We start from the raw sequence: 13,517 nt of genomic DNA on the forward strand, positions 1-13,517 counted from the left end.
TTCAGCTGACCGAGACGTCGAGACGCTTGGGAAATTCCAGAGGGCGCCTCCGTCGCAAACAGGAAGTTAGAGGTGGGGTAAGGAGGGTTTTTAGAGGAGAAGAAAATGTGCCACTTTTCCTAGATACAGGGACTTCAGAAAAGAAAACACATAGGCGCCATCTATTCGGTAGCAGTGTAAACTTGGCGGTTCGGCATATTTTCTATTTCTCTCGCGCATTATCCCTTCTTTCTCGGCTCAAAAAACTTTTGTCAGCGTTATAAACGAGCCTTTCTCATAGGTATCACGCACATTTGACCTCGGAAATCTTACAAAACCTTCGCCCTAGTGAAATGCAGTTCCAGGGTCACCGCATAGATAGCGCCAGCGTTCCAGTGTGTTCTAATTATAATGCAATTAAATGCAAAGGGGCAAGCGAGCTGGACAATAATGATGTATTGTCCAGCTCGCTTGCCCCTTTGCATTTAATTGCATTATAATTATAACATTAAACTGCAAGCTTCACCCTTGTTGGTGTTAGACAGGTGGCAGCTGATAAAACCAGTTTGCTCTACTGACGTCTAACCCCTGGTTAGCTCAGTTGGTAGGGCGCTCCACTTGTAATGGAGAGGTCCCGGGTTCGATACCCGGACCAGGCGGATTTTTTCGGTCGCTCACCAGTCACCTAGCTGTGTTTGGAGATTTATGTTTGTCCCTTGTCCCTCTTGTTCCCCTTCTCCAGGGATTATTTTCATCAGTGTGTTCTCTCGTCCTAAGAAATTTTAAGAGGTTTCAACAAGTCTTGTCTCTCTCGGTCGTACTTGGCTGCAAGTGTGTGAACGGGCCTTTACACTACAGTAAAGTCACTGTAGTAACACGAGCAAGCAAGGTCCGTGGAGGTTTCAGATTCAAAACTATAGTTTTGAATTTGGCGGCTTCCGCGTTAGGCGCTTCGCGTTGACCCTACAAGGTGGCGTTAGCGCTCCGTCTCCCGCTCAACAAGGTAGAGAAGCTTAGAGTGATAAACCGGGGTTCCGGTATGGTGGCTGGAGGGGAAGTGTGACGGGCGTGTCAAAGAGGGGCGCGAGTTGCGATGAAAATTCTTCGCCACCGCGAGGGGCGCTGCAGTCTGCAGGGGAGTCAGCGGTCTCGGGTGATCTGTTGGTTCGCGGACGTCGGCGCTCTTCTGAGGCTGCTACAAGTTCTGCTGTTTTGGCTGTTCTGCTGTTTTGGCTGTGAGTAATCATAATATACATTAGGCTCATAATAAATGAGAGTATTAAGATAAGCTCAAAGTGATCAAGAGTCATCCCAATGTCTGTTCGGTCTCATTCAAGTCCACTGGGTTAAAAGTAACTCGAAGTAATAAAAGGAGTAATAATAATGTCAAATGAGTTCATTATAGATCATTTGGAGTTATAATAACACGAAATATTTAAACGAGTAACCAAAATCTCAGTTATGCCGAATTAACGTCCATTTGGTCAATAGTAACTCAAAGTAATGAAACAAGTAATTGTAATATCAATTGAGCGAATAATAAATAATATTGTTAAATATTAGCCTAAAAAATTATAACAGTCATCGCAATATCAGTGAGGCCGACTTGAGGTCCCGTGGATCAAAAGTAACTCGAAGTAATCAAAAGACTAATAATAATGAATGACTGAGCTCACAACCCATAAATTGGCGCTATGATGCCTGCATCAAATCAAAATACTGCCACTGGGATTGGCAGTATTTTTAAATAAATAAATAAATAATTACACAAAGTAAACAAGAGTCACCAAATGTCACTTCGGCCGAATGAAAGTCAATTGAATTGAGAGTAACACAGTAATCAAGAGTAATCATAATATCAATAGTCATCACATAAAAATTCAATTCGTTGAATATTAACTGAAAGTAATGAAGAGTCATCACAATGGCATTTGATTCGAATTTATGGCCAATGTGTCAAAAGTAACTCGAAGTAATCAAAAGAGGAATAATAATGTCAACTGAGTTTATTATACAACAGTTGGAGCAATAATAGCACGAAGTATGCAAAAGAGTATCCTAAATTGCAACTGTACTAATATCATCTGAATTGTATCACTGATAAGTCGAGCAATAAGACACATTAAACAAAACGTCCATTCAGCTAAAATAAATTCGGGTGCGCCACAATAACTCGAGGTTACAAGAAGAGTAACAAACATATAAATTACGCATCGTCAAAAGTGGGACTAGTAACTCCAAGTAGTCACAATAGTAATCAAATGATCAGTTGTCCCCCAAGAAATCTAAGTGTACAAACAATTATTCTAATGTGTAAGCGAAACATGACCATTGAAGGCATAAGTGCTTGGTCCTGTCTCGTCTTCCTCGTGTCCTCGTTCTTTAGCCGTTTCACAAGTTGCACAATCTAGCCCACCTATCCATTTTACAGTATAGATTATATATTCTGGATTAAATTGACTGACCGCGGGATTAAAGTAGGTAGCGCAAGGATTAAATTGTGTAGCGCTTGGATTAATCTGGGTGGCACTGGGATTGAATTGGCCGTCGCTTGGATTAAGATGAGCTTGTAAACCTGTAGTTCAGTGTGTGGCATCTCCGGATCAAGCGGCAATAAAACATTTGTCTGCATGCGCACTTTTCCTCTACATTTTTTTGCTGATTTTCTATAAATAAAATACTCGGCGCGCTTAATACCTGTCCATGCACTCTTCCGAGAAATAAAAAGACTGTCAAAGCCAAGGCTACTTCAGAAGCAAGTAGTTTCCTTTGGCTTGTTTTCTTGACGCAATATCTGTAAGAGTAAATAAAAGTGAGTCATTCTATGCCTTATTCGTCACATTTGTCTTCTGCTGCACTCTGAAACATATGAAGTGTCCACGATTCACAAAGTTATCAAGTAAAAAAAAAAAGCCCCATTTCGGCAGCACAGAGTATATACGCGACAGGGTGGACGTTCACCTGCTTCAGCTCATTTGTTCTAAATGGAAATCAAAAATAGTTAGTTTTCTTTCCTTTCTATTGCGTAACAGGGCGTCAATAGATTCAGCTCTTGAAGAAAACGCCTAGTTGTCTTTTATTTGCGTATCAACTATTTTACAGTATTCGTAGCAGGGGGAAAATATCACGTAGCGCTCCATTCCTATGCTCCGCACGCCAGTGCTAACTCCCCTGCTGCGCGCAGCGCCCTCTATTATTTTCTTCGCAACTCTGTGCAGCGCTTCGCTCCCGGCTGCCACACTTCCCCTTCTAGCCACCATAGTTCCAATCTGCACTCGAAAGTGACCCTCCTAAGGCCGCTGCCATTGTACGCAAATTTGACCACTCGTCATGTGACCAAACCAAATACGTGACGTCACGGGAAAGATGGCAGCGCCCAGACAGCGGCTGGCCCCAGCTGGGCTGGAGCTTGTCGGATGCTTTGTTCGTTGTCGTTTGTGTCGGCCAGTTGATTTCAGACGCGGAAGCCGTCATATAAGGCCGGTCGAAAGCGACTTCAGAGTTCAGCGTGGTGTCTGACGTAGGTATAACGTGAAAATAAGGAGGAAGGGTGTGCATATCGCTAGTGACCGGCGGGGCAATTGCCACGAAAGAGACAATCGGCCCTACGTCGCTCGGACCTCGGATTGATGCGGATACAGCTAAGATAAATTTTAAGGCGACGCTTTTGCGCGCTCGTTGACCATCGGAATCATCAATGTCTGCAGTGAAGTGTGTGCAATATATTTGGATACACACTATAGCGACGGAAATTGTGTGAGCCGTGCTTGGCAGTGTGCAGTCGTGGTGCCGCTCCGTTCAAATGACCGAAGGCTCACTTTGGTTATGCGGCGCACCGGAGTGCTGCCTTCAAGCTGGTAGTGCATTTGCCGTGCTTTAGGTGATGCCGTGCTGCTTCCTAAAGTGTTCTGGCGTAGACGTGCACTTTCACGGAGCACAGGTGTTGCCGTTGGTATTGATTCCGCTTGTCTGTCGCACGTTTCGTCGACATAAGTTTCATCAACACTCGGTACGCGAATTGCAAGCTCATCACGCGTGTTACCTACCCAGCCGACCCGTTCACGCCGCTTTGCGATGACAGTCTGCAGCGGCTCATTACCAGAAAAGTGATCCCACATTCATTTCAGTTCAGTTCGTCCACGGCAGTCGCCAAATCCCTAAGGAGAGGATCTATTCGGACAGAATGCCACTAAGGCAGTGCATCTTCTTTAGTGGTCAGGATAGACTCTCTTCTGTCAGTTTTGTTATATTGTGATGGATGCCCGAAGGAAAAATTCCTCAATGTAACTCTGTTTGGCAGTCAATGTTTTCTAGTGGACCGCTGACTGTGCCTGAGTGTACTATCGGGGAAAAATGAAATGCGAACAGAGGAGCGCGTGGCTCGCGGTACAGGCTGCGCCACCTGGAAGTGAGCCCAGGAGCGAGGGTGCGTGGCCTACTCCAACGTGTTCACGCCCCTCCCTCTGCGCTCCCCGAGCTTCAGCAGTGCGCCTCTTGGTGTGCTGAAAGCTATCACCGCTATCTTTGCTGGCTCAGCGCGTGCGGCGCAAAGAAGCTCGCCGCATTTGCCGAGCAGGCAAAGATAGCGGTGACAGCTTTCAGCGCACTGAGAGGCGCACTGCTGAAGCTTGGGGAGCGCCAATCGAGGGGCGTGAACACATCGAAGTAGGCCACGAACCCTCGCCCCTAGGCTCACTTCCAGGCGGCGCCGCCTGTACCGCGAGCCACGCGCTCCTCTGTTCGCATTTCATTTTTCCCCGATAGTACGTCAAGCATGTCTGATTGGCCAACATGTTACTCTGACCGACAGTCAAACTCCAGTCAGGCTCCGGTTGTCGGCTTTCTGATGGTTTCCTGGTGGCCGTCGGCCGCCACGAAATGCTATCAAGATGTCTTGTTGGTGATTCTGATTGTACATCGATTGTCTCTGACTGTACGTCAAAAAGCTTTGACGTGCAGACAGACTTACGGTCAAAGGACGTAAAGTTTGTTCGGATACCACTATTTCGTCAAATCTATGAATACGAAAAATAATCTATGCTTGAGAAAACGATTTCGGGACGTGAGCCGATAAAACCGCTCATGTTAGAGATATGACGCGCAACCGATCGACAACCTTGATCAGAAGCCCGCCGAAACGCCGAACACGCCACTTTCACTTCGCCCATAGAGGCTTCGCCGAACTTCCATGAACGGTCGCTCTCGACTCGTTTTGTTTGCCCGCTTGCTCCAACCTGTCGATCCTGCCCGGGCTCTACAATGTCTTATGTTTTAGTAGAATCTCTACTCGACAAGACCCAGCCTGTTGGGAGTTCCGACGATGTAAGGGACTTTAGCGGTGTTGTTGAAGACGACAAGGTTTACCAGGTCTACTGGGCCGGAGACGCGCGAACAGAAGGATCGTTCTACGACGCGAAAGTACTCTACATGGCAGGTGAGTAGAACTGAAGTAGGGCGAGTGGTGCACGAGTGCTTTGCATAACATGCTGAAGGCATAACTGCATTTGCAGCCGAAGCATCTCGTATAAAACAAATGGTCAAATCGGTTTTCCTAAGCGATGGCTTAGGATAGGGGTTAAGGTGTCCGCTTTGTACGCAAGTAAACGCGGGTTCGATCCGCGGTTTTTTTTTTCTTCTTTTTTTCTGTTTTTTCGAGGCATTTGGCGATATTTATGAGTGCTTATAGCTTTACTCTTATATAAATGCTGCCCTTGTTGATGAAATTCCCTTGGCAGTGGCAGTCAGACGTCATCTGATGGACCATCAGGGCACGTCAAGGCAGCTGACTGGCAGTCAGTGTCCCAAATTACGTATCTTGATGGAATTTTCAATAGGGTGCTTTCTCCAGTCCTATCATCCATCAATATTTAGTATTCTGGAAAGTTCCAGGCCATGCTCAGCTATCATCGTATGTTCTGCTGGAGGTGCTGGGTACTTTACCCATAGCCGTTCACTTTGTGTGCACCCTGGCGGCTCCTCAGCCAAGTTGCCCGATAACGGGACACGGGTAGCACACTATCCCGCGTTTTAAACCCCCAGCGAGCCGTGAACCAAGTCCTAAACCGAGCTCGGCAGAAAAACCGCAAGACGAGCGAGTACCACAACGACGAACCTCAGGAACACACCACGAAGAACCTGAAATCCGAGCCAGTCACTGCTATCAGCAAGAACCACCGGATTTCGGTCTTTTGCCAGAAAAACCGAAGCTGACTAAGTCAACAATCACAATCCTGTAGTAGCAAACCGTGTCCGCACCCACCATTGTTTGCATGCCCGTCGCACCTCACACTCCGGCGCCCTCTCACTCAAGGTGTATGAAGACGTCGAGGGCTGGATTAAACAATATGACCGTGTTGCCCGCCACACTGAGTGGACAGACAACCAGCTACTGCAGAACCTATACTTCCCGTGGAAGAAACTGCCAGGCACTGGTTTGAGAACCACGAATCCTCCTCATTGTCATGAAAAGTTTGCAATATTGAGCTGAAGTGCACGCTCATCAGTCACCATTGACGAGAGAGAGGTGAATTGAGATTCTGTCTAGGACATGGCCCATACAAGAGTGTCACCGCCTTCGGGGAGGATGTTTTGCACCTGGTCGAGCACCACCGCAAACCCTGATGCTACAGAAGACAAGAAAAGAATCCCATGTCCCTCATGTGAGTGACGACACTTTCGTCAGTCTTTTCTTCAACCCCACGATAACAGTCGAAGGGTTCATGTCACCGAGGCTCCCAACATTGAATGTAGGCGGCAGGCCCCAGCCTGTAGCTATCAACAACTCCCCAGCGTCTTGACACTCCTGTCGTCCAGCTGCAACTTCGACACCAGCCTCCCAGGCATCCGGAACATCATCCACAACGTTGTCCGGGAGGAGATAAGGAAGCTACTTCCTGCCATCAGTTGCCCACCTTTTAATTTGATTGCCGAGATTGTTTCGGAACAAGTTCGACAGGCATTTCAACTGGATACTTCTTCGAGCAAAGCGGCATCTGACGAACCGAGGGCGACTTATACCACAAAGTCAAGGCGTTCGCCACCGGCTACCCGTTAGTATTCAATGCCAATTCAACGAGACACCCCAACACCGAAGCATTCCCGACATCGGGAAGGACCAGTGTAGGTCAGCGCTGAACAAAGTATACCGAAGAAAACGGAGGTGCTGCAAATGGTCGACCGAAAACCACTCTTCTACCACTGCATGTTTACTGGAGGTGCCCGTATACCAATGAATTGCCCTGCAAGGGTTCGTGCCGAGCGACCCTCGACTACGTCTCAAGGTGCGTCCGCGGGTCATTGAGGATTATCTTCGGCGGCCTTTGGCTTTTGAAGGATGTTTGAACAATCGCAGCTCTGCAATCGAGCACTTCTGCCCAAAACGTCGCACCCGCCTCCAATTCGCGGGTAAATTGAGCGTTTGGTTGTCTCATGAACTCTTCCCGAAGAACTCGCTACTATAGACGTTTGCAAGTAAAACATGTGGGCGCCGCCATCTTGCTGCTGGTGTGGGTAGATGATCGTCTGATTGTCAAGCATTGCCGACGCGTTCCCATGGCCTCAGCAGTGCTTCACTATCAGACGATCTACCCACACTATAGTAAGATAACGGCGCCCACAGGTCGCACCTGCAAATGTCTATAGCGGAAGGCAATGTTGCGACGGTGGACGTTCATCTGAAGTTTGTTGGTTACGCAGTGGACAACTTCTTGCAAGCAGACGACAGCTGGTTCCTCCAGGCCTCGCGTTTGGCGCAATGACACAAACACTCCCGTGACGTGTATGTCACGTGCCTCGTTCCTACGTTCTTATTGGGTCGCTGGGGCCGTAGCCTCTACAGTTCGCCAAGTCAGGGGGCCCGCACCATGCTGGTGGCTGACTTCACACCACGCGGAGGCACTCACCAATGTGTAGGATACCGCCAACTGCCCAGAGATGCTCTGGCACGCACCGCATTTTCATCAAAGGTATCTAGTGTCTTAAATGTGAAATTGGAAAGATGTGCTGAGCCAAACGATGATGAGGTTCAGCCAGTGAGTGCGAAAGTTTTCGGCGTTGGTGCGATTGCGCCGGTTGCCGTATGAAAACGCACTGCATAGGGTAGCCCAAACGTCGCTCGTATACGATGTCACAAAGGTGGCACCATACCCATAATCTATAGGTTTGCTTTGCGATTTCACGACATAAGCAGGTGATAGTTAAGCAAAGGTACGGTTTCTTGTCAAGACCAGTGATTTTGCGACACACTACCAGTCTTGTACACGTTACTAAATAAAAGTAATCGATTACAATTACTATTACTCTAGGCTAAAAAGTATTCGACTAGATTACTTGATTACTCGATGACAAAAGTAATTGGACATTACTTAAAGAAGTAATCGTTACTTTTCCGATTACTTTGTTGTGTGAAGGCACATCTTTAGCGCTCATAACAATGAGCTACTTCCAACCTATATTTCCCATTTGCACAAGTATTGAAGAAAAAAAACTGGCTCCCTCTTCGTGGTCGTTGCACCTTCACAATGCGGACAGAAGCATAGAATTCGTTTGAAGACGTTTAATGATTCGGGCGTTCGCCAGTGTGTGTGTGTGTGGGGGGGGGGGGGGGGGGGGGGGGGAGCGGAGGGGGTTCTAGATCTTGTTAAGCTTGAGCAAGGGTTGTCGCTCAAAGTTTGCGTCGCTCATTTTATTATTCACATGTGGATGAGCTCGCATGTTATACAAAAGAGCAGCAGCTCCAGGATTTGAGACGGATCATGTGTAGTATCCAGTAGCGGAAGAGATCGCCCCGACCACTTCTTAACTCGAAACATTGCTTGTCACAAAGACCACGTAGGGGAAATGGGGAAATATTTCAACTGCCTTTGTTATATTTTGCATCCGCTTTAGGCATTCTTCGGTTCTGGTTCTCCTACGGGCTGCGAGTAGGTACCCTAAGCAGGATTTTTTATTTTTTTATTTATGTGTGTGTGTGCGTGAGGGGGCTAGTTTGAACGAAGGACTCACAAAGTTACATCCTGCTTCCTCAAACTTCGCCCTGAATGACCTTTGTCACGCACTGCGGCTTTCCTGGGGCTTCCCACTCCCAGTCCCCCCCCCCCCCCCCCCCCCCCCCCCCCCAGCTCGAAAAAAACAAAAAAAAAAAAAAAAACGGACATTCCACAGAAACTGTACATAGGAAGAGATTGACCTCGTTTCCTACAGCTCCGCAAAAATCTTTCTTTTTTTCCGTTCAAAAAAACAAAAAATAATTTTATTTTTGTCATTTCATAAAAAAAAGGCGTGTGCCGGGTGGGAGGGAGGGGAGGGGGGCGGTCCAGTGGACAAATTGTAACGGTTACAAGTAATTTTATTACTTCAAAAAGTAATCAGATTACTCTTGTCATTACTGCCTAATAAAAGTAATTACAAAATTACTCCAAAAAGTAATCGATTACAAGTAATTTGATTACTTGTGATGCGTACGGTTCAAGTCTGCACACTACTCCTGGCTTGGTCAGCGCATGTGGCACCGTAATGTGTACACCACTGTGCAGTCCTGTTGTATGCATCACCCTAATGGTCTAATGGGATCATGGGTAAGCACCAGTTACACTACACGCAATATCCAATGGAAGAATTTATACTGCTGGCCCTGGATCGGGTGTCTGCAGGCACTTATACCAGCACGAATCAGTAGGTGTGCAAGGCTTGTCATGGGACTTTTTGTCTTGGAAGCAAAGGAGGTGAATTTGGTGATTTTAGTGGCAATAGCCTGGTGGGGAGTTGTTGCATGCCTTATTCCATAACTTGCTGGGCATTGGTTGCCTCACTGCTGCCACAAAAAAATGTAGCCACCCTTGACCTTCTTGTATCACTTGACAATGGCTAGCGGATTCTGCGCAGGCATGCCCTTTGGTACACTTTGAGCAGTGCTGACCTCAAGATGCTTTTGGAAAACTCTGGTTTGTGCAAAGGTTTGTATGTTTCCATTGCACTAGAAACCATTGCCAGTCCTTTCACTACATGGTGAAATTAGCACACACTCTTGAATATTTGTTGTGATGAGAGAAACTGAAATGTACACCTTCATGGGGATGATGGTTATGGCTGTCTGAGGCTTTTCGTTGATGAACGTGTGGAACAATAGCCCAGAATGTTTATCACCATGAAGTGGCCAATATGGTTGGGTTTAAGGCTATAGAGAAGGGGTGGCCAGGCTGACCCGGCCTAAGACCCGCGAACAAACCCACGAAGCTTCCAAGAGCCGCGAGGGGGGGGGGGGGGGGGGGGGGCAACTTTTGTCCAGAGCAATAAACGAAGCTCGAACTGCTTTCAACATATCCGAGTCAAAAGCAGTTTAACTGCACGTAAGGTAGTAGTAGCAGAAGACTACCAAACCGCAACCTGTCTTTCGATTTAAAACGCGTTTCATTTCTCTTTTTGGGGAAGTGCTTGTGTTTTTGGGGAAGTGGGGGGTGGGGGAGAGGGTCGGAGAAGGAGCCGCGAGCCGCTTTTTAACACGCAAAGAGCCGCCTGTGGCTCGCGAGCCGCGGCTTGGCCACGCCTGCTATAGAGGCATAGGCTCTCTACTACCAAGCAAAAAGCCGGTGACCATGTTTAAAAGTGGTGGATTTTAATTAATAATATTCCACGGTTTGCCCGGAGGTTAATTGGTGGGGACGGGGTACTAAAGTATACGCGAAAACCACGATCAGAAACAATAGAAACAGAGTTCAGGGCCCAGCACCTACAAGCAGTGTTAGAGCGAAAATGATGCTAAATGAAGCCAGCGTGATGTCCGACTAAATCTAGAACTAGCGCGCATATCGTATAAGAAAGACGGGAATAAAGTACACTTATATGTCGCACAAATCACGGACAGGTCGAGTTGTGGAGAAATGTTACGAAGCAGTGTACGGTTCAATTCGCGGAATGTTTACACGCTTATCCTGAGCCCAGGACCAAGTTGAACGAAAGCAGTAGCGAAAGCACGAGGAACATTTATAAAGAGTAATACAAGCAGATCTCAAGCTCCTGCACATACACACAGTGTAATGGCGAAAGTGAAGCTAAGTGAAATCGGTATGCTTTCCAACTAAACCGCGATCGAGCGCCGATGTCGTAGAAGAGAGACGTGAATGGCAGTACACTTTTATGCCAAGCAAATCACGGAAAGGTCGAGTTAAAAACGAATGTTACGAAGCAGTATGTGGTTTAATTCGCGGAATGTTCACGCGCACACCCCAAGCCCAGAACCAAGTCGAACCAAAGCAACAGCGTCTTCACTATATCCGTCGTGTTTCTTTCATTTCAACACATCCGGCGTGCTTTAGCCGAGCTACAAGCGATGGCGTAGCCAAGACGAGTGTACCGTTGGTACGCTTCGTCTAGGGGTGTTGCGAACCGGTCGAGGTTATGGGTTCGACCAGGTTTGCCTTTTTCGAACTTCTTGTGAAAAGTTCGACAAAGGTTCGACTCAGATTCGACTAAGATTCAACTCAAGTTCGACTGCTATGCGCATGCGCGACAAGCTGGCCAGTTGGCTTCGTATTGGATGACGATGGCTAAGGGATGAATTAAGGGCAGCACTGATTGGTTGTTTCAGTTAATACAGTAAAAAAAATGAAGTTATCAACTTTTTCAGTGCTTAGAATTAATTTCTTTTAATTGCAACTTTTCATAAAATTAAAATAACCCTTTGCATATTTTTTTTCCAAACCTAGGCATGCTTGTATTAAGGTTTGGTCATACTGTCCACAAAGTCGAACGGGTCGAATCCGGGTAAAAGTTCGAAGGTTCGTCGAACCGGTTCGACCGAGTCGAACCCCAAAAGTTCGACCTAAAAATCTGGTTCGACAAGAGTTCGCGACATCCCTAGCTTCGCCGCCACTGACCACGATGGCCGAAGTATCCCTCCCTTCTCCCCCCAACGCGTTCCTTCTACGAGCTTTTTTCCTCCTTCTCCTTTTATGATACTGAGCATGTATTCCATTCAAAATATTCTATTAAATCAAGTAGTTAATGAAATATTTTCAAACAAAAGTATTTTTAATTGTAAACGATTCATTTTTTCTAGTAACGTGTACAAGACAGGTGGTATAAAATCACGTGTGTAGTGGTCAAAAATGTACAAGATGGCGGCGGCCACTTGGGGTCACTTTCAGTTCCCAGTTTATCGCTCTATGGCCCTCTACCTCGTTGGATTCTATAGATATTTTTGCTGTTTATAAACATTAACTGCCGCTTGCGTCCCAAGCGACTTCCGACCGCACCATCTTTCCAAGCCTGTAGAGCTTGCTTATGTCACCAGTGCTAGGAAGCATCAATGCTACGCGGACAATAAAGTTGGAGATTTAACGAGCGCCTTCGGCTGTGCTATATTACATGTTGGAGGAGGCAAGTTGGAGTTGGTTTACGAGGATACTGAAAAAATTTGAACAGATCTCGCACTCCTTCGCTTTTTTGGCGTTCTCCTGGAGAATTGGTGGTTATACGTTTCATCTACATTTGAAGCAGCGGTGTGAATGTGACCTTTGCTTATTCTTTTTATAAACCGGAAGTTCTCTGGGACGTCAAGGACTGGAGCACCGCCTGGTGGCGTTTGCCATAGAATAGGTCTATTGGGTCGGCTTTGGAGGCACTTGAAATGGTTCAGTTCAGTTCAGTTTATATGAGGGGGGATGAAATGGCATATACAGATGGCAAAAGAGTGACGACAAGGTAAATATAGGAAAACGCAGAAAGAAAAAAAAAACTACAAACTAATAGGACAGACATCAGACCATAACATGTAGAAAAAGTAATTAACAGATAAACATGTTAAGGATCAACGCTTTTCAGTTGTGCCTTGCATATTTCACGGAATGTCTTAGGGTTAGATTCACGTACTATGGATTCAGGAAGGGAATTCCAGTTAGTGATAGCGAGAAAACTATACAATAGAGTATAACTCACTGCCTTCCAATACTGGCCAGAAGGAGAAGGGGAGTGTTGGTTTAAGCAAGACATCTACGTTCACCATGTATGGCGACTTGTATGGTGAGCTTGTTACGTGCGTAACAAGCTCACAATAAAAGAAAATGTAAATCGTGACAACCAATAAATAAATATACATTTATTAAGACCGGCACACTTAGGAGCAAATAAAATTTTGTTTGCTTTTGTAGTTTTTTTTTGTTTTTTTTTTGCGATTTTCTAATTTTTGATTGTGTGTGCACGCTCTATAGAGTACCCGTACCTGCGACATCCCTTTAAGCTCGACCCTGAGGTCTGTTTGTTGGAAGTTATGCGCACCTGTTTCAACAGTGGTCTGAGCGAGAGAGAGGGAGAGGGAGAGAGCATAGGCTGGTGCATCAACTACGGAAAAGACTCTGGATAACAAACAAAAAATCGCCACCTGTTCCGAGTCCGTTCGGCTGCAGTTTTGTAATCCGTCCGCCAACGGATGCCCAGTGAAATGGCCTAAACCTGTAGGAGTAATTAATGAGCTGGAGAACTCGCCCTTGGCGGTATAAGTTACGAATAATATGGAGCATACACGACAGACGGGACAACACGTG

This window comes from Ixodes scapularis, unplaced genomic scaffold, assembly GCF_016920785.2.
Source record: "Ixodes scapularis isolate PalLabHiFi unplaced genomic scaffold, ASM1692078v2 PGA_scaffold2__306_contigs__length_199485367, whole genome shotgun sequence".
Classification (NCBI taxonomy): domain Eukaryota; kingdom Metazoa; phylum Arthropoda; class Arachnida; order Ixodida; family Ixodidae; genus Ixodes; species Ixodes scapularis.